General features: G+C 38.0%; 1 pseudogene; it reads left to right on the plus strand.

The window, feature by feature from the left end:
* Positions 1 to 16,156, plus strand: part of LOC144762264 (uncharacterized) — a 31,406-nt pseudogene extending 15,250 nt beyond the window's left edge.
* Positions 16,157 to 18,231: the final 2,075 nt, after the last annotated feature.

The following is an 18,231-nucleotide window of genomic DNA, read 5'->3' on the forward strand; positions in this document are numbered from 1 at the left end:
GGAGGTTTATTTTCCACGCTCGCGATCGGAAACTTGATGTTGCAGATCGCGAACGAGGAAAAAGTCTCGCCGGGATGTTATTTTGCTCGCTAGCGGTCGCCAACTTGACGTTGAGGACCGCGAGCAAGCAAAAAATGCCTGCTACGCGTTTTTGCACTGTGCTACGTGCAATTCGCGTAGTGCATAGTTGCGCAAACTACGCGAGCGTAGCGTAGTCCTACGCCCAGGCCTAGTGAAATTGCTATTTTGCGAGTCGGTAACCAACTATTACCTACTTGCAAAATAGGGTATGCGAGTAGCTATTAGGAAGGGGTGTGCCAAGGGCGTCGCTTCTTAACAGCGACTCACAGGGTGATGTACTATTGTTTCGCGACCATACGATCCCTGTATCTATCTAGACTGCCCCAACTCTGATCGAATTTGTGAAAGATTTGAGAACGCATTTCTCTTTAAAAAACACTACAGCATCCTCTCTGTTGGAAATGTGCCCATTCTGCAGGGTCACCCTGAGTTTTGACTTTTTTGCTCACCCCTATTTTTGCTGGCTGTAGGACTCTGTGCGCTTTACCCCTGCTAACCAGCGGCCTGCAATTTAAATATCACAAGTGGACAGCAGCCCCCATTATGCCATTCACTACATTGACAAAGTAAACACGACTGCCACCAGTAGCCAGGCTGTGAAAACAAACAATATTAAAAATTAATAAATAATAATATAAATCTATGGGCATGTGTATCAAAATCGGAATTTGCGATGACTAAATAACGAATTTCACTGAATCGCTATTTGGCAATCACATTTTTCAATGTATCATAGGAATAGGTAATGATTTTATGAGTCCTTAAAATTAGCAATTGTAATTTGCGATTACCAAATAGCGATTACCTAAGTAGGTCATCGCAATTAGGTAATAGCAAAATTGCAAATGTCGCATTGTGGAGCAGCTTGATGACCTCACAATCAGGAAGTGAGTCCGTCCATGCTCTTTGCAGGAACCAGAGCCAGTGGAGGAGGCAGACTGTTGCAGCAGACTACTTTGGTGACTGTTTGGAGTGCTTTTTGTGCACAGAACATATCAAGGCCACTGATGACAATGGCAAGAAGGCTGGAGGGCACAAAAGAACATTACTATTCAGTGAGCAAGAACTGGAGGTGCTCACAGAGGAGGTGTTGAAAAGCCATGAAAAGCTCTTTGGCTAGAGCCCCCTACAGGTACCAGAGAGCGAAAAAAAGGAGAACAAGGAAGGACATCCAGGTCAGGATCAGCGCAGTGGGAGTCGAGGAAAATTGCAAGTGCTGGTGATGGAGCGAGATAGAAAACAAAATTTTGTTTAATCTCGTGAAGTCATATTTTCATAACATGAATAATAATATTAATGATTTGTGATATGTTGTGCTAATACAACTTAGATTAAACTTTACACATGGGGGGACTAACATGTGTGCTCATAAACGTGCATAAATGTTGCATCTTTTTGTTCGTGCAAAATAATAAAATAATTTATTGTTTTCGTTTTTGTCATTACTAACTGCTGCAAACTTAAAAGAAGCATGTGCTTGTTTTGCTTTTCCTTGTCTGTGTGACGTCATTTCTACTATTCTAGGTGCATATGAGTCTCATGGAATAACGGAGACTGGTAGATATAAACGCTGCTTTATTTGTTTGCATTGGCTAGGTAACATTTTGATTAATCGGGTGGGTTAATTAATTAGTAAATCCTGGGGTGGATACAGAATCTACATTATTTCTTACATTAATACTTTTCTTGTGTTTGTTTTATACTAGAAAGCTTAAATTGCCTGCCTTTGGGCCTAGTCACTTGAGTCGCAGAAAAGAGCTGACTTGTAATTCTGCAAAAGCACGAGACGCCCATTCTGAAATAAATTATTCGTCAAAAGCTGCGTTCACAAAGCAAAAACTAATGTGCTGTCATCATTCTGTCGGACATGGCCAAGGTCGAAAAAGAACATTTTGTCAGTCCTTAACTTGGCATCCGCGGAAGTCAATTGAAAGTCAATGGACGCTGCGAGAATGACTTTATACATTTGTTGCAAACTCAGGAAGCTTCTGGTTTCACGTGGAAGGGACAATGGTCTCTAAGAAATGTGATTTAATGGAAGTTTTGAAAAATGGGTGACATGTCACTTGTCACTCTCAGCCAATGGGACGTCGAAGATTTCTGAAAACTTTCCTTTGCGTAGTTTAGTTAGCATAGAAAGGTATAAAAAGTCATGCCCCTAGGGATGGGCTGGCTGCTGCTTTCTGACTTTCCGATGAGGGTGAAGTGCTGACGGACTTTGCGTGGAGCACGTAAGAATCCTCAAAGAACTTTACTTTAATTTCTATCTATTTAGTTCAGTTAGGAAATTAGGTTTTAGAAATGCTAAACTTTATATATTCACTTTAAATTTGATTTTACTTGCTTAAATTGTATTTTCTCATATTTCTTTACAATCATGCTTGCTCTATTGCTAATAAAATTCATTTATAAAACTATCAACTTATATACCATAATTTAGTAAATAAAATCTTACTTTTGACAAACAAGCTGGTCTTGGTTATTCAGGAGTGTAGGTTACTATTAGCTAGATCACGTCGCCAATGGTGGTCGTTTAAATGGTCAAGTTTTATTCTAATGACAATATTCTTTCCGCAGATGTATAAATATGTATATAGTTTGTAGATAATGTGTATATAGATTTAATCTGACCACCTGATTCAGTAGGCCCAAAATATGTCAGGTTTATAAATGGGTCCATATTTAGTATAGAATTTTGTTTATAGGTTATGAAGTTGGGTAGCGTTGTTTATGATATATTTTCTATAGGCCGCTGGATCAATTCTCTGGTAGCAGAGGATGGTTGCTAAGGGTAACCAAGGTAATATGTTGGTTGCTAAGGGTTACTAAAGTGTTATGGTATGGAAATAGGATCGATGTTTTAACACATGTTGAGTTCGTTTTTCGTGCTATCTGTAAGCTATACCGGTATAGATTGTGTGGCGAGAAATTAGTCACGCAAGCCATCTGTTCTGTTTGTAGTGATATCGCCGAGTATCACAAGAGGTATCGCCGTGTACCATAGTGTTGTCGCCGAGCAGCACAGTTTTAGGGCTAGGTCTGAATCTTGTAAAGTGAGGGTTTTCTAAGAAATTAGAGCAGCATGAGAATAGGGACAAAGCGCCTTCCATAAAACTCACTGTGATGAGAGTATTAGTTATATCCGAGCTTGAGTGAAGGGTAAATTAGCGTCGGTGCATGATTATCTATAAACAGGTTAGAGTCCTGTACGGGTACATGTTTCATATCTATAAACAGGTGAGAGCCCTGTACGGATAACGTCGTTATTTTGCTAACGGTGCATGATTTCTATAAACAGGTGAGAGTCCTGTACGGATTTCATGTGTGTTTGAAATTAGGGAAATTTCAGTGTGAAAGTGCGAGTTTGAATTGTATTTTATGTTCAAGTGGAACTCTTAGAACTTTCACTTCGCGGTGGGTTCAGAGCAAAGCGAGTTCATAATTATACGTGTTAGAAGGGTGGGGTAAGGGTTACTCTACTGACAATTGAATATTATCCTTAGTGTGAATAGCGCCGTCTATTCCGAAGTGTGGATACTTGAATGTATGTAAACTATCCTAAATAGTGAAACGAACAGATGTTGTCTTTATAGTCATCGTTAAGAATTAATTTACACTGAAAAGTGTTCTTAAAATGGCGCTGTGAAAAGATTTTGTGAAGGAGGGGTAAGCGCCAGGAGTGTGAAACGAGAAACCGCAGCTGCTGTGTACGTCACAGAGCCGCGCTGGGATTGGGTGACCTACGTCACAAGCTATATTCTGATTGGCTCTTGAGTCTCTGACGACCTGTGAGCTGATTGGTCCTTCGGAAAAACTCCAAATTTATTGGTTGAGCAGAAAAGTGACGTAGCTCAACTGTCATTGGCTTGTTGGTGTGTTTCGCGCACGGATTGGTTGTTGTACGGAACATCCCGGAAATATTTTACGAACGATTTTGTGAATTAGATTTAACTCTTAAAAATGAGTTATCATTTTAAACATGTTGAGAAAAAGCCAACATTATTTCAGAAGTTTAAGAATTTATTTTCACCTGACAAGAAAATCGAAACGCGAGGTGGTAAACTACTTCATAAGTATAAAACACCTGCAGCGTATATGGAAGGTGAATATGGATATCATACTGTCTTATGGTTCGATAGTTGGAAACGATATACTAAAAACGACGGTGTTTTAACTTGGCCTGATGATGGTTCATTTAATGTAAAAGTTTTAAGAAATTTACGAGAGAAAATGAATGCTCTTGTTCCAAAACCGAGACCAACTCAATTTGAAGCTTTAGTTGAGTGGGAAGACGAGATGTATCAATTACAAAGAGAAGCTAGTGGAATTAAAAGACCTTCTAAAAATCCACCTTGGAGAAGAGAAACTCATGAAGATAGATTGCGAATGTGGAGACAGGGAAACATGAGTGAAGGATTGTATTTAATTCATGAAATGGTAATGGGTACTCCTACAGGGAAATCAATGGAAAGTGAATCTGAGGATGCAGTTATGGAAGAAATATATACAACTGCTAGAAAGAATCAGCCTTTGAGACCTCCTAGATCATGGTCTACTCCGGTGGTTTCTACTGAAACTTCACCGAGTGCACCTCCAATTAATGAAGCTCCTAAACTTTATCCAAATAATTGTGAAATCATTGAAACTCCTAGAAGACCAGAATTCGAGAATGCTCGAAATGAAGGTAGACATTTTACAATGGCTCCAAGAGCAAGAGAACCTCCAAAAGATTATACAAGAGAGGCAAGAAATGTTGAAGATGTTGATTATAATGAATATTTAAGATCAAAAGAAGAATTCATAAAAAGAATGACAAAAGGCATGGAAGCTGTGACAGTTCCAGTAACAATTGGTCCTGTTCAGCCTGTATTTGACCAAAAGGAAACAAATAAAACTGGATTAACTATTCCTTTAAATGCAGAAATTCAAAAGGCTGCTGAAAAATTTTATTCAGACTTATCTGAAATAAACTCTTCTAAATCGAGAATGCCTGATTTAACCTTTAATGAGGATTTATCTCCAAAAACACCAATGGGTGCTATATCAGATATAGGGAGTCCTGAAGTCAGGGTAACCACACCAAAACTTGATGTGGCCAAATTAAAAGCGAATATCGAAGAATTAATAATTGGAACAATTGGTCCAGATAGTTTAAATTACTATCGAGATGATGAACTACTGTTCATTTGTAAAAGCATTCAGTGGAAAACAAAAAACAAATATGATCAACTAGAGGATCTAGCAGCAGAACTTGAAATCGATGTGAGTAAACAAAAGAATTTTGCAAAGCATTACAGATTAGACTTTTCAGAAAGTGACATTGAGAGTTTAAACTCAATGGGAAGAATAGTTCATATTAAAGATTTGATTGTCTATATCAAAAAGCTAGGAGAACTGAACAAATGGAGAGTAAAATGGACGAAAAAGAAGGAAGATGAAAGATTGGAAAAATTGTCAAAACAATTTCCAATGAGAGAAATTGCAGGTGGAGGATATGTTCATGTCCCTTGGTCGAGACAGGACATTCTGTTATTTACAAATGACTTTCCAAAATTGAGGGAAAAACCAGTTGAATGGTACAGGCAAGTCGATAGATTTATCAAAGTATCAAAAGTTCTGTGGATTGATTTAGATGGATTTTTTGATATTGTTGTTCCATCAGATCTTTGGACAGAATGCAAGATATCGATTAGTTGGCCAAAAACAGAACCTGAGCGAATCAAAGAAACAGGTGCTCCAAATCCACTTGTAATGGATTTTTATGAAAAAGTAATTGTTTGGATGAAAAACAAAATTCCACCCAAAGAAGTCGATTGGGTTAAAATAGAAAGGACAGAACAGGAAACAAAAGAATCAGTTCATTCTTTTTATGAAAGACTACTGTTAATCTTTAAACAATACAGTGGTTATGAAAAATTAGATGAAAAAGACATGAGCCATTTTGTCTATAGATTTGTTTATGGACTAAAACCTGAAATTGGAGAAATGATCAGAAATAGTATTGTCGGATGGCAATCCCTATCAGTAGATGATATTCTAAGAAAAGCAAAGTATTGCAGCGATGAAATAGAAGTAAAACAGAAGAAGCTGAAGGAAAAAGCCATGTGGGCTCAGGTAAAGGTGGCTGAGCAACAGATTGCCAGCATGGGTAATAAGAACACTAATTTCGTTCAAACTGGAAATACAAACCAGATACAAGGAAAGTTTAAAAATAATAATTTCCCAAAGAAATTTAGCCCAAAGATTGAGGAATTGAAGCAAAGATTACCTTGTTTTAATTGTGGCGAAATTGGACATTGGAGAGACGAGTGTCCTCATCCTCCTAAAAACTTAAAGAATCCCTTATTGAATCCACAGATGCAGAATGGTGTTGACCTGCAGCGACAGCTACAGATACAACAGGGGTTAAACGAATTTAATATTCAGCGACAGTTACAGCAACAGCAACAACAACAGGTGAATAATCGTCAAGACCAATTGCCACAACCACCTTTTCCGAATTGTGGGGGAGTTCAAAAATATAATCCAAACGTGGGATTTCAGGGAAGTGAACAGGTAATAAAACCACAAAAACAGCAAAAGCAGCAAAGGGTTCAAATGCAAAATGCTTCACAACAATTTTTATTAGCAGAAAGTCAAGACAGCGATTCTGATGATTATTGCTGACGGTGCCCGAGAGAGGAGGAAGAGTGTGTTGTTGGAGCCACTCTTGAGGTTGACCAGTCTGGTCCTTTTGTAAACGGGAAAGTTAATGATGTAGACATCACTTTTCTAGTGGACACTGGTGCTACCCGTTCTACTGTTAGATCAGTGGAAATTGAAAACCTACCTCTCTCTGGGGATACCATCCAAGTTGTCGGAGTAAGTAATCAGCAAATTAAAACTGACTTAACTGATCCAGTACCAGTTGAAATTGGAAATTACAGAGACAAACACAGATTTGTAGTTTGTAATAGTAGTCCAGTGAATCTATTGGGCAGAGACATCCTATGTAAAATGAATTGCAGAATATATTGTTCTCCTGATGGAGTTGAGTTACAAACAATGGAGGAAGATGGTTTATACAGAATGACAATGATGATGATGGAAGCAGAAGAAACAAAATTGTTTCCTGCATTTGAAGAAAAAGATTTACCTGAAGAACTCAAAGAAACAGTGAAATCTGAAATATGGGATTTTACTGGAAATGAGATGGGTCTGATGAAAAATGTAGATCCAGTAAAGATTACATTGAAACAGGGAATAGAATTTCCAAACACTCCACAATATAAAATGAAAACAGAAACAATTGAAGGTATTACACCTATAATTGAAAAATTAATCAAGCAAGGTGTATTAAAAGAAATGGAGAGTAGCTCTTGTAATTCACCAATTATGGGAGTTAAAAAGTCTAACGGAACATTTAGAATCGTACAAGATTTGAGAAAGGTTAATCAAATTGTTGTTCCATGTTGTCCTGTGGTTCCAAATCCAGCAGTAATTCTATTTCAGATTCCACATGATGCTGAATGGTATACAGTCATTGACCTTTGCAATGCATTCTTTACTGTTCCCTTACATCCAGACAGTTATGAAATATTTGCTTTCAGATTCCAAGGTAAGACCCTCGGATGGTCAAGAATCCCTCAGGGCTATACAGAAAGTCCTTCAATCTTTAACGAATTGTTAAAAAGATCATTAGAAGACCTAGACTTACCTGGCAGGTCTACGCTAGTGCAGTATATTGATGATTTGTTAATAGCTGCAAAGACAAGAGAAAATTGTGTAACAGACACAATAATTCTGTTAAATCGCCTTGCAGAAGAAGGACATAAAGTGTCCCCAGCAAAACTACAGTTTTGCAAACAAGAAGTAAAATATCTTGGTCACAGAATTGCAAAAGGAAAAAGACAAGTAACAATAGAAAGAATAAAAATGATTCAAGCAATGTTACCACCAAGAACACAAAGACAAGTCAGAATGTTCTTGGGAATGGTTGGTTACTGTCGACAATGGATAAGTGGATTTTCAGTAATTGCAAAACCACTACAAAGACTGACAAAGTCAGATGTAAAAGATCCAATTATTCTCAATGATGCTGAGATGGACTCTTTTGAGAACCTGAAAAAGAGTTTATGCCAAGCTCCTGCTTTAGGTATGCCAAATTATGAGAAAGATTTTGAACTATATTGCAGTGAGAGAGAAGGATGTGCATTATCTGTGTTAATTCAGAGACATGGAAATTTAAAGAAACCTATTGCATACTTTTCTGCAGTTCTTGATCCAATTGCTAAAGCATTACCAGGTTGTTTGAAAGCAGTTGCAGCTACAAGTATCAGCCTCGAACAAAGTGAGGGGATCATTATGGGATTTCCAGTGAAAGTTTTTGTGCCTCATTCAGTTGAAATATTACTGACAAGAGGTAAGACTCAACATTTAACAAGTAGTAGATTGACAAAGTATGAGAAAATCATACTGGGAGCAGATAATGTTTCGATTTCAAGATGTTTAAATCTGAATCCTTCTACATTACTGCCTGATTCTGAAATTGTTGATGACATTGAAACAGAACATGAATGTTTAGATGTCATGGAATTCTGCACTAAACCAAGAAAAGACATCAAAGACAGACCTTTGTCTGAATCGGATTTTGTCTACTTTGTAGATGGGTCATGCTTAAGATCCGAAGGAGGTGTCTTAAAAGCTTCATATTCAGTTTGTACAGTTGTAGATATTGAAGAAGCATCATGTCTTGAAGGAGTTCGTTCAGCACAGGTGGCTGAATTGATTGCTTTAATTCGTGCATGTGAAATATCAAAGGATATAAGAGTTACCATCATTACTGATAGTCAGTATGGGTACGGAGTTGTGCATGATTATGGACAACTCTGGTCACAGAGAGGATACATGACATCAGCAGGATCACCAATTAAAAATGCAGTCTTCATTAGGAGATTAATTGAAGCAATACAATTGCCAAAAGAAATCGCCATTGTTAAGTGTGCAGCGCACACTAGAGGAACTGATTATATTTCCAAGGGAAATGCCTTCGCAGATGAAACAGCTAAATACTGCGCAAGGAAAAATTATTCATACAATCGGGAGAGGAGTAAAGAAACTGATTCAAATTCATTAATGCTAACAACTGTTGTAGAAACATGGCATGAGATTAGAGATTTACAAAATGAAGCAGAAGATGAAGAAAAAAAACTTATGGTTAAGATCAGATTGTAGACCACGTGAAGAAGATGGAGTGTGGGTTTACAAAGATGGCAGAGTAGTCTTACCAAATTGCTTGATTGCTGATATGGCCAGATTATATCATGGTCCAGCACATCTAGGAAGAGATTCTATGGTTAGACTTTTCAGAGAAACATGGTTCAATACCAAGTTTAGAACTATTGCTGAATCTTTTTGTCAAAGGTGTTTGTCATGCCAACAAATGAATCCAAACAGAAAATCAGTGGTGGGGACAGGAATAATTGGTCGAGAAGGTGGTCCCTTTACCAGGTTACAAATGGATTTCATTGAAATGCCCTTACACAATTGTTTGAAATATGTACTTGTAATTGTATGCTTATTTTCAAGATGGGTAGAGGCTTTCCCTACACGACATTGTGATTCAATTACAGTGGCAAAACTAATGCTCAGAGAAATCATCCCAAGGTACGGTTTTCCAGTCACTATTGAGAGTGATGGAGGAAGCCATTTTGATAATAAACTGATGAAGTTAATTTGCGAAGCTTTGAGCATTGAGCAGAAAATACACTGTGCATACAGACCAGAGGCATCAGGAGTAGTTGAACAAATAAATGGAACAATTAAAAACAGAATTGGAAAAATGTGTCTTGAAACAGGTATAAAATGGACTGATGCTCTTCCACTTGTTTTGATGTCATTAAGAAGTACACCAGATAAAAAGACAGGTTTGAGTCCTCATGAAATTTTAATGGGAAGAGTTATGAGGCAAGCTTTTGTACCTGTAGGTAAACTGTTGAGCATAAATGACAGTGCAATTTTGGATTACTGTAAAAGGTTATCTGATATGGTAACTTCTGTGTCTAATCAGGTGGGAACTGAAGCTCAATCAGATGAAAAGGTTTTGACACATGATCTGAGACCTGGCGATTGGGTCAGAACGAAAGTACATCGGAGAAGGAATTGTCTAGCTCCTAGATGGCAGAAACCCAGGCAGATAATCTTGATCACTACTAATGCTGTAAAGTGCAGAGGATTAAAACGTTGGATACATCCTAGTCATACTATTCCAGTACCAACTCCTGAGAGTTCTGATGTTGAAAGTGATACTACAGATGATTCTGATTCTGAAGCAGAAGGCAAAACAGAAGGTGAAATAATTCCAGATTCTGAAGATCGACAAGAAAGTCGACATCTGGAAACTGTGCCAGTGAATGGAAATTTGACAAGAAAAGACTTGGAAATAATTGAAATAGATTCTGAAGGTGAAGAGAATCTGTTAAAAGGAAAGATAACTGAGGATTCGGTTGTCTCCATTGAAGACAAAGAAGCAGAACAAAAAGAAGTTTCAGACCAGGAGAGTATCGAAAGGCAGAGAACAAACTCTGAAGTAAGGAACAGAAATCCGAAATCTGGGAAGTTAGAGGTAATTGAGGAAGAGGAGGAAAACGAATTACCAAGTACCAGTGATGGAAGACAAAGTGAAGTTCCTGAAGGAGTGAAATTGCCGAATAGAGAAGTTCCTGAGTCAATTGAAATTTCAGACTACGAAACTGAAGAAAGTGACGTGAAAGGTGAAAGTGAAAACAGAAAGAAAAGGACTTGGAAGTCAGAATCAAATAATTCTGAACCAAAGAAGAAGTACGTGAGAAAAGCAGACTACTGGCCAGGTGGAAGATTGAGAGTCAGATTGATCAAAAAGCCAAAAGAACAAGTTGAAGAAATCAGTAGTCAAAAGAGTCCTAGAAAAGAAGTTGGAGTTGGAAGAAAAATTGAAGTGATATCGAGAAAAGGGAAGAGAATAATAAGACCAAACCAAAAATACAAGTCTCCTGAGTGGACTTACTTAGTAATTCCACCTGTTATTGACATATATGATAGTAGTGAAGAAGAAAACGAAATCCAAGAAATTAGTGACAATGATTGAAGTACAGAAATATTAAATTGGCAAAAGGCTGAAGAAAATTTGTTAGTTGACACAAGGTCGAAGAAAAACTGTTTAGTTGAAGAGAAATTATGTATGACATAAGGTCGAAGAAATCTTGTTTAGAGTTTAAAAAAAAAAAAAAAAAAAAAAAATATTTTAAAAGGGGGGTGTATATAAATTTAGAATTTTAAAATTTATTTTTATTTTTTGAGGCTAAAATTAACCAAGAATGCCTTATGTTAAGGAGAGCACTTCAAAGTGTTCTGTTTTTAAAAGATGCTGTAAGATGACTCTGGTGTGTCTGCTCATTTTAGTTCTGCTCTGGTTAGTTCTAGCTGTGATTATCCCTTTGGAAATGAATAGAGAATTACACAAAGTTAACATAACAAGCAAAGCTTTGGTTAGCCAAACTAAACATAGTGCGTCTGCAAAAGTTATTGATCATCAGCCTAACATTCATCAAGATAAATCAATTGGTGATTTTTCAAGTAATACATTCACAAAGCTATTGAGTGAATATGTTAAGGTAATGGATGCAAAAGACTGCTATGTCTGCGTTAAGTTACCTGCTTCTGTTTCTGAGGGAGTAACATATAATATGCTTCCTCTCACTTATGCTGTAACATGTAGTGTATTAACTAGTTTATTTTATCAAACTGGACGTTTAGAATATTACTATTCAAATTATGATGAAATTTTTGCAAATATTAAGATTGATAATGCTTTAAATAAGCATAAGAAAGCAAAACAAATGAGAGAATTTTTCCTTGTTACTAATGAACTCACTTACGAGTATGCTTACAAGAATAATCTAACATGTAAATTAAGTGCTGAAGGAAAGAAATTTTTGAACATGGTTGAGGAGAGAAGAGCAATTTATAAGAGGAATGAATTAGTCAAGCAGACTAAGTCAGCTTTCTGGCAAAAAGAGGATGAGAAATTAAATGGCAAAATGCTTGAAAATATTGCAATTCACATAGACAAACCAGTTAGTGGAAAACTTTGCATTAGAAGAGATAATACACTTTTTGATAATTACTTTGTAGGTGCAAGTAACTGTGAAGATACTTATCAGATTTTGGGAGGTTGGGGATTTAAAGGTGGAAAAGATCCTATCTTTCCTGGGATTTATTTTGTTTGTGGTGACAAAGCCTACTACAACCTTCCAGACCACTGGTATGGAACTTGTTATGTGGGAATTGTTTTTCCTAAAGTGTTTCATGTTGACAGAGATTCAGAAGGATTGTTTAAAATTCATAATTATGTAAATAGAGCTAAAAGAGAAACTTTTACTGAAGTTCTGGGAGATATTTTTCAAGCTGTAATACCTTTTGTTGGTATAACCCTAAATGCAGGGAGAATCAGAAAATTGTCCACTATAGTTGATAGATTGTCAACTGACACAGCTGATGGATTTCAATTAGTGAATGTTGAAGTTATTGCAATTAGATCTATGGTAATACAAGACCGCCTTGCTTTAGACATACTCCTAGCAAAAGAGGGAGGAGTCTGTGGCATTCTACATGTACAACATTGTTGTACATATATACCTGATGAAAGTAAGAATATTGAAATGTATATTAAAAATATTACACAAATGCATTCAGAGATAATTCCTTTAGAAGAAGATGATTTTACAGGGAAACTTTCAAAAAGGTTTCAAGCAATTAAAAACTGGTTTCATAATATCGGAAGTTCAATTCTTGGCAAGATTTTGGCACCTTTGATTATAATAGTATTCATTTTTATTTTGACCAAAATAGGTTGTTTGTTACATAAAAGAAAGAAACAGTTGAAAGAAAAGAAAAGAATCTATAAACTCAGAAAAGAAGAAGAAAGAGAGATCGAATTACAGGAGTTACATAGAGAGCGTTATGCTAATTCCAAAGATTATGCAGAAACAGACTTTTAGGTTTACTGATACAAATGAATTTGAATCGATTTCTTAGAAATTTAAATTATCAAAATTTTGAGTGCTGGTGTGGTGATTTGTTAATCACCAGATGAGGGAGTTGATGGAGCGAGATAGAAAACAAAATTTTGTTTAATCTCGTGAAGTCATATTTTCATAACATGAATAATAATATTAATGATTTGTGATATGTTGTGCTAATACAACTTAGATTAAACTTTACACATGGGGGGACTAACATGTGTGCTCATAAACGTGCATAAATGTTGCATCTTTTTGTTCGTGCAAAATAATAAAATAATTTATTGTTTTCGTTTTTGTCATTACTAACTGCTGCAAACTTAAAAGAAGCATGTGCTTGTTTTGCTTTTCCTTGTCTGTGTGACGTCATTTCTACTATTCTAGGTGCATATGAGTCTCATGGAATAACGGAGACTGGTAGATATAAACGCTGCTTTATTTGTTTGCATTGGCTAGGTAACATTTTGATTAATCGGGTGGGTTAATTAATTAGTAAATCCTGGGGTGGATACAGAATCTACATTATTTCTTACATTAATACTTTTCTTGTGTTTGTTTTATACTAGAAAGCTTAAATTGCCTGCCTTTGGGCCTAGTCACTTGAGTCGCAGAAAAGAGCTGACTTGTAATTCTGCAAAAGCACGAGACGCCCATTCTGAAATAAATTATTCGTCAAAAGCTGCGTTCACAAAGCAAAAACTAATGTGCTGTCATCATTCTGTCGGACATGGCCAAGGTCGAAAAAGAACATTTTGTCAGTCCTTAACTTGGCATCCGCGGAAGTCAATTGAAAGTCAATGGACGCTGCGAGAATGACTTTATACATTTGTTGCAAACTCAGGAAGCTTCTGGTTTCACGTGGAAGGGACAATGGTCTCTAAGAAATGTGATTTAATGGAAGTTTTGAAAAATGGGTGACATGTCACTTGTCACTCTCAGCCAATGGGACGTCGAAGATTTCTGAAAACTTTCCTTTGCGTAGTTTAGTTAGCATAGAAAGGTATAAAAAGTCATGCCCCTAGGGATGGGCTGGCTGCTGCTTTCTGACTTTCCGATGAGGGTGAAGTGCTGACGGACTTTGCGTGGAGCACGTAAGAATCCTCAAAGAACTTTACTTTAATTTCTATCTATTTAGTTCAGTTAGGAAATTAGGTTTTAGAAATGCTAAACTTTATATATTCACTTTAAATTTGATTTTACTTGCTTAAATTGTATTTTCTCATATTTCTTTACAATCATGCTTGCTCTATTGCTAATAAAATTCATTTATAAAACTATCAACTTATATACCATAATTTAGTAAATAAAATCTTACTTTTGACAAACAAGCTGGTCTTGGTTATTCAGGAGTGTAGGTTACTATTAGCTAGATCACGTCGCCAATGGTGGTCGTTTAAATGGTCAAGTTTTATTCTAATGACAATATTCTTTCCGCAGATGTATAAATATGTATATAGTTTGTAGATAATGTGTATATAGATTTAATCTGACCACCTGATTCAGTAGGCCCAAAATATGTCAGGTTTATAAATGGGTCCATATTTAGTATAGAATTTTGTTTATAGGTTATGAAGTTGGGTAGCGTTGTTTATGATATATTTTCTATAGGCCGCTGGATCACTGGTATGCCCCATGGACACAGGCCAAGGAGAAGGTAGCAAGCAGGCTTGCGGATGCAAGGATAACTGGCGGAGGACCATCCACCCCTTTGGAGGAAATGGTAGAGGCAAGTTTGCAGCCAGAATCTATTGTTGGGGTCACAGACATTGACACCACACCTGCACCCAGTACCAGCAAAGGTAAGATGTATAAATTGCAACATATAAAAGGTATATGTTACAAGATTACCAATTAGGAAGTCAGTATTAAACGTCAAGCAAAAAACATTCCAGGCCACATTTTATTTGCAACACACCAATACATTATGTGAGCAGTAGTTTGTAATACAACAGTTAACATATGGTAAATAATATGGCACTGTGTTTACCCATACAAAATGACTTAGCAAATGATAAGCAGAAACACCATGTCAGGTTTTTTTTTTATTCCAAACAATCAATGTTAACTGAGAAAAACAAATACTTTCTTGAACTTAACTGTGTCTTATTCATGTCACAGAAATACCTGCACCACATGCTGCAGAAACGGAACTTGCGAAAACTAAAGAGACTCTGCCATTGTCTAAGTGTGAAAATATCGTCCCCCCCACCACCCACTGCACCAACCAGATGCAGGACAACAGTGGCTCCACTCTCTGATTTTGATGTAGAAGCGGATGTTATTCCAACAGACATGCCTACACCACCATCTGAGGATAGACCCTCCCACAGACGTCAGTCCCTTGTCCGTTGTCAATACAATCCCCTCATGAGGAGTAGAGTGGCTGTAAGACGCCCATCAGCGGAAGCTGATGGCTCAGCTGTATCCTGAGGTCTGGAGGCATTAATGTTGAAGGTGCAGTGCCTACAATGTAACACATGAGGTCAATGCACACACAGTTGGTGTCACTGAACAACAATACGTGTGATATCAAAGATGGTATCAGGTAGCTCAATGCAATAGTGGAGGACGGGCAAAAAGCCACTGCTGTGAATTTAAAGTAAATGAAAAAAATCATCAAGGAACTTTGCACAGTCATGCAGCAGAACCATGTCACACACTGTAGTTGTCATCACCAATTAATGAGGAGATTGGATGAGTTTACCATATCTGTCCATCGCCTGACAAATGCAGCTGCATTGTGGTCGTGACACTCTGTGACCATGCAAGTGGGGATGGCACATTGTAGTGGAGACGTTGCAAGAGGTTTGGTGCAAGTCACAAACGCAATTGAGAACATGCAGACCACTGGGATTGCAGCAAACACTAGTTTAGGTGTAGGGGATAGTGAGGAGCTCTCCAGCCTCAGTAGTGTCATTAGCCCTGTGATGGAAAATAGGCTTCACAGTTCTAGACACAGTGCAGCTTCAGAGGCCTCGCCAAGACATACTGCAGAGCCCACTGAACGGCCTAGTGGAGTGCATGGAAGGAAAAAGTAATACAGACATGTATCTATGTATGTTGTTTGTGGACATAATCTTACATTTGTTTTGTCTATGATGACACATTGGATTTTGCACAAATTGTGCATTATGGCAACACTTTTTTTGGGTGAAAGCATGTGTAAACTGAGGTTAAGGTAATTAATAGGAAAATTAGCACCAAGCTCATGGTATGCATTGTCTCATCATTACTTACTTTAAAAATAATTGGGCGTTATTTCAGAATGTCTTTGTCTGCGTTCTGTTGCCCTTGATCCATCTGCATGTTGACGGAGTGGACATGGCACATCATCATCATCTGAAGCGGAATCAGACAGGTCCATGGGCCAGCTGTCCTGCATGCCCAGTCTCGCCGCGGTGTGGGGGTAGGTGCCTATAGGCAACGGCCTCGAGCAAACCAGGTATTACCCAGCAGCTCAGGCCCCACAAGGACAGTCTGTGGGGACCGTTATCAGGGACTGAGGGGCGGAATTCCACGCAGGATACCTTCCTGCCATGGTAATTGACCGCGCAGGTTGTATATAACATACCTTTTAGCCCGGATGGGCTTATCACAAGTTTATGAGCACATTTAGGTCCTGAAGAATTGCCTATAAGGCATGAAACATGTTGACCATACTATAGGTGAGGGTTGAACGAAGCCAAACTACCTCATTTTTGAGTTTCGGTACCCCTCCCTTCACCATTTTAATAAGGCAGTTAGCCACATGAATAAAGTTGTCTGAGTGGACTATACTTACCTTTTTTTTAAACACATCTTCACGCTCACTATCTCACCTTTTAGGCCCCTCACACGCACTCAACCGACGGCCAGGAACAAAAGAACTCCACAAAAGTGTAGCACTCCGTGCTACCCGGCAGGCATTGCAGCGCCAGCCTGTCGTTGGAGCAGGAGGCCGATGATGAGACGAAACAACCATTTGGCAGGATGACAACAGTCGTCAAGCTGATTAGTTGTGTGAGGCATCCTAAGTTCCGATAAGGGATTACCTTTATTCCCTGACGCCTTTGCACACATCCATTCAGAGAGAGAGAGACGTCCTCAGCCATATAAACTTTACCTTCTGGGGAACTTTGTACATCACTTGGTTATTAGTTTATAGGACACATACACTGGACCCCCATAAATATTGTCCCCTTTTTTGTCCCTCTGTGTTGTTGAATAGGTCCATGGGTATGCCTCTTGTTGTAGCTATGTTGTGCAACATGGCACATGTAGCCATGATTTTGCAGCTTGTTTCAAGACTGTACAGTAGTGCACCACCACTCTTGTGTAGACCTCTGAATCAACTCCTGAGCAGGTGAAAGGTCTTCTCTATCACAATGCCTGTGCTTTTTTGTGCTGCATTGTAGTGGTGCTCGCTTTGAGTGTATGGAATTACATATGATGTGAGGATGAATGCACGAACAGTATATGCACTGTCTTCTACAATGACAAGAGAAAAAATGATTCACTGTCATGAGTTACTGCTTATGTACTATATGCTACACAGTGTGAAAGAAATCTACCTAGTAGGTATCCTTTTCTTAATTTAGCACCAATTAGCCGTGTGTAGATTCCACCATAGCAAAAACTAAAGGAATCGTGCATACTACCAGAAAATCTGGCCACTATATCAGTTACGATATTTGAGGGATTGCATATCACTTGTATTTTTAATGAATGGCTACATTTCCTAATTCTGTGAATATACTCATTTATAGTGGGAGGACATATTGCAACATATGTCTCATCAATGCAGCCAATGACATGTGGGAATTGTGCTATCTGGTAAAATTTCAATTTAGTGAGCTGCACGTCCTGTGGTATGTTAGGGAATCTAATGTATGGATTGAGGAAGAGGAAGAGGTGTGGCGCTGCTGCCAGGTTGACTGACTCCAGAATCGGGGGATCATGGTTCGATCCCCGGTGCCGGTGGCAGATTAGCCCAGCACCATGTGACTCTGGGAAATAGCTTGCTTAATCTTCCTGACGGCCCCCAGTGCCTAGAGACCCTTACGGGTGATTGTTTACGCTTTACAAATGTGGATTATTATTATTATTTTCATCAGCAGTGCATCTATAAATGCAT

This window comes from Lissotriton helveticus, chromosome 6 (genome assembly GCF_964261635.1).
Source record: "Lissotriton helveticus chromosome 6, aLisHel1.1, whole genome shotgun sequence".
NCBI lineage: Eukaryota > Metazoa > Chordata > Amphibia > Caudata > Salamandridae > Lissotriton > Lissotriton helveticus.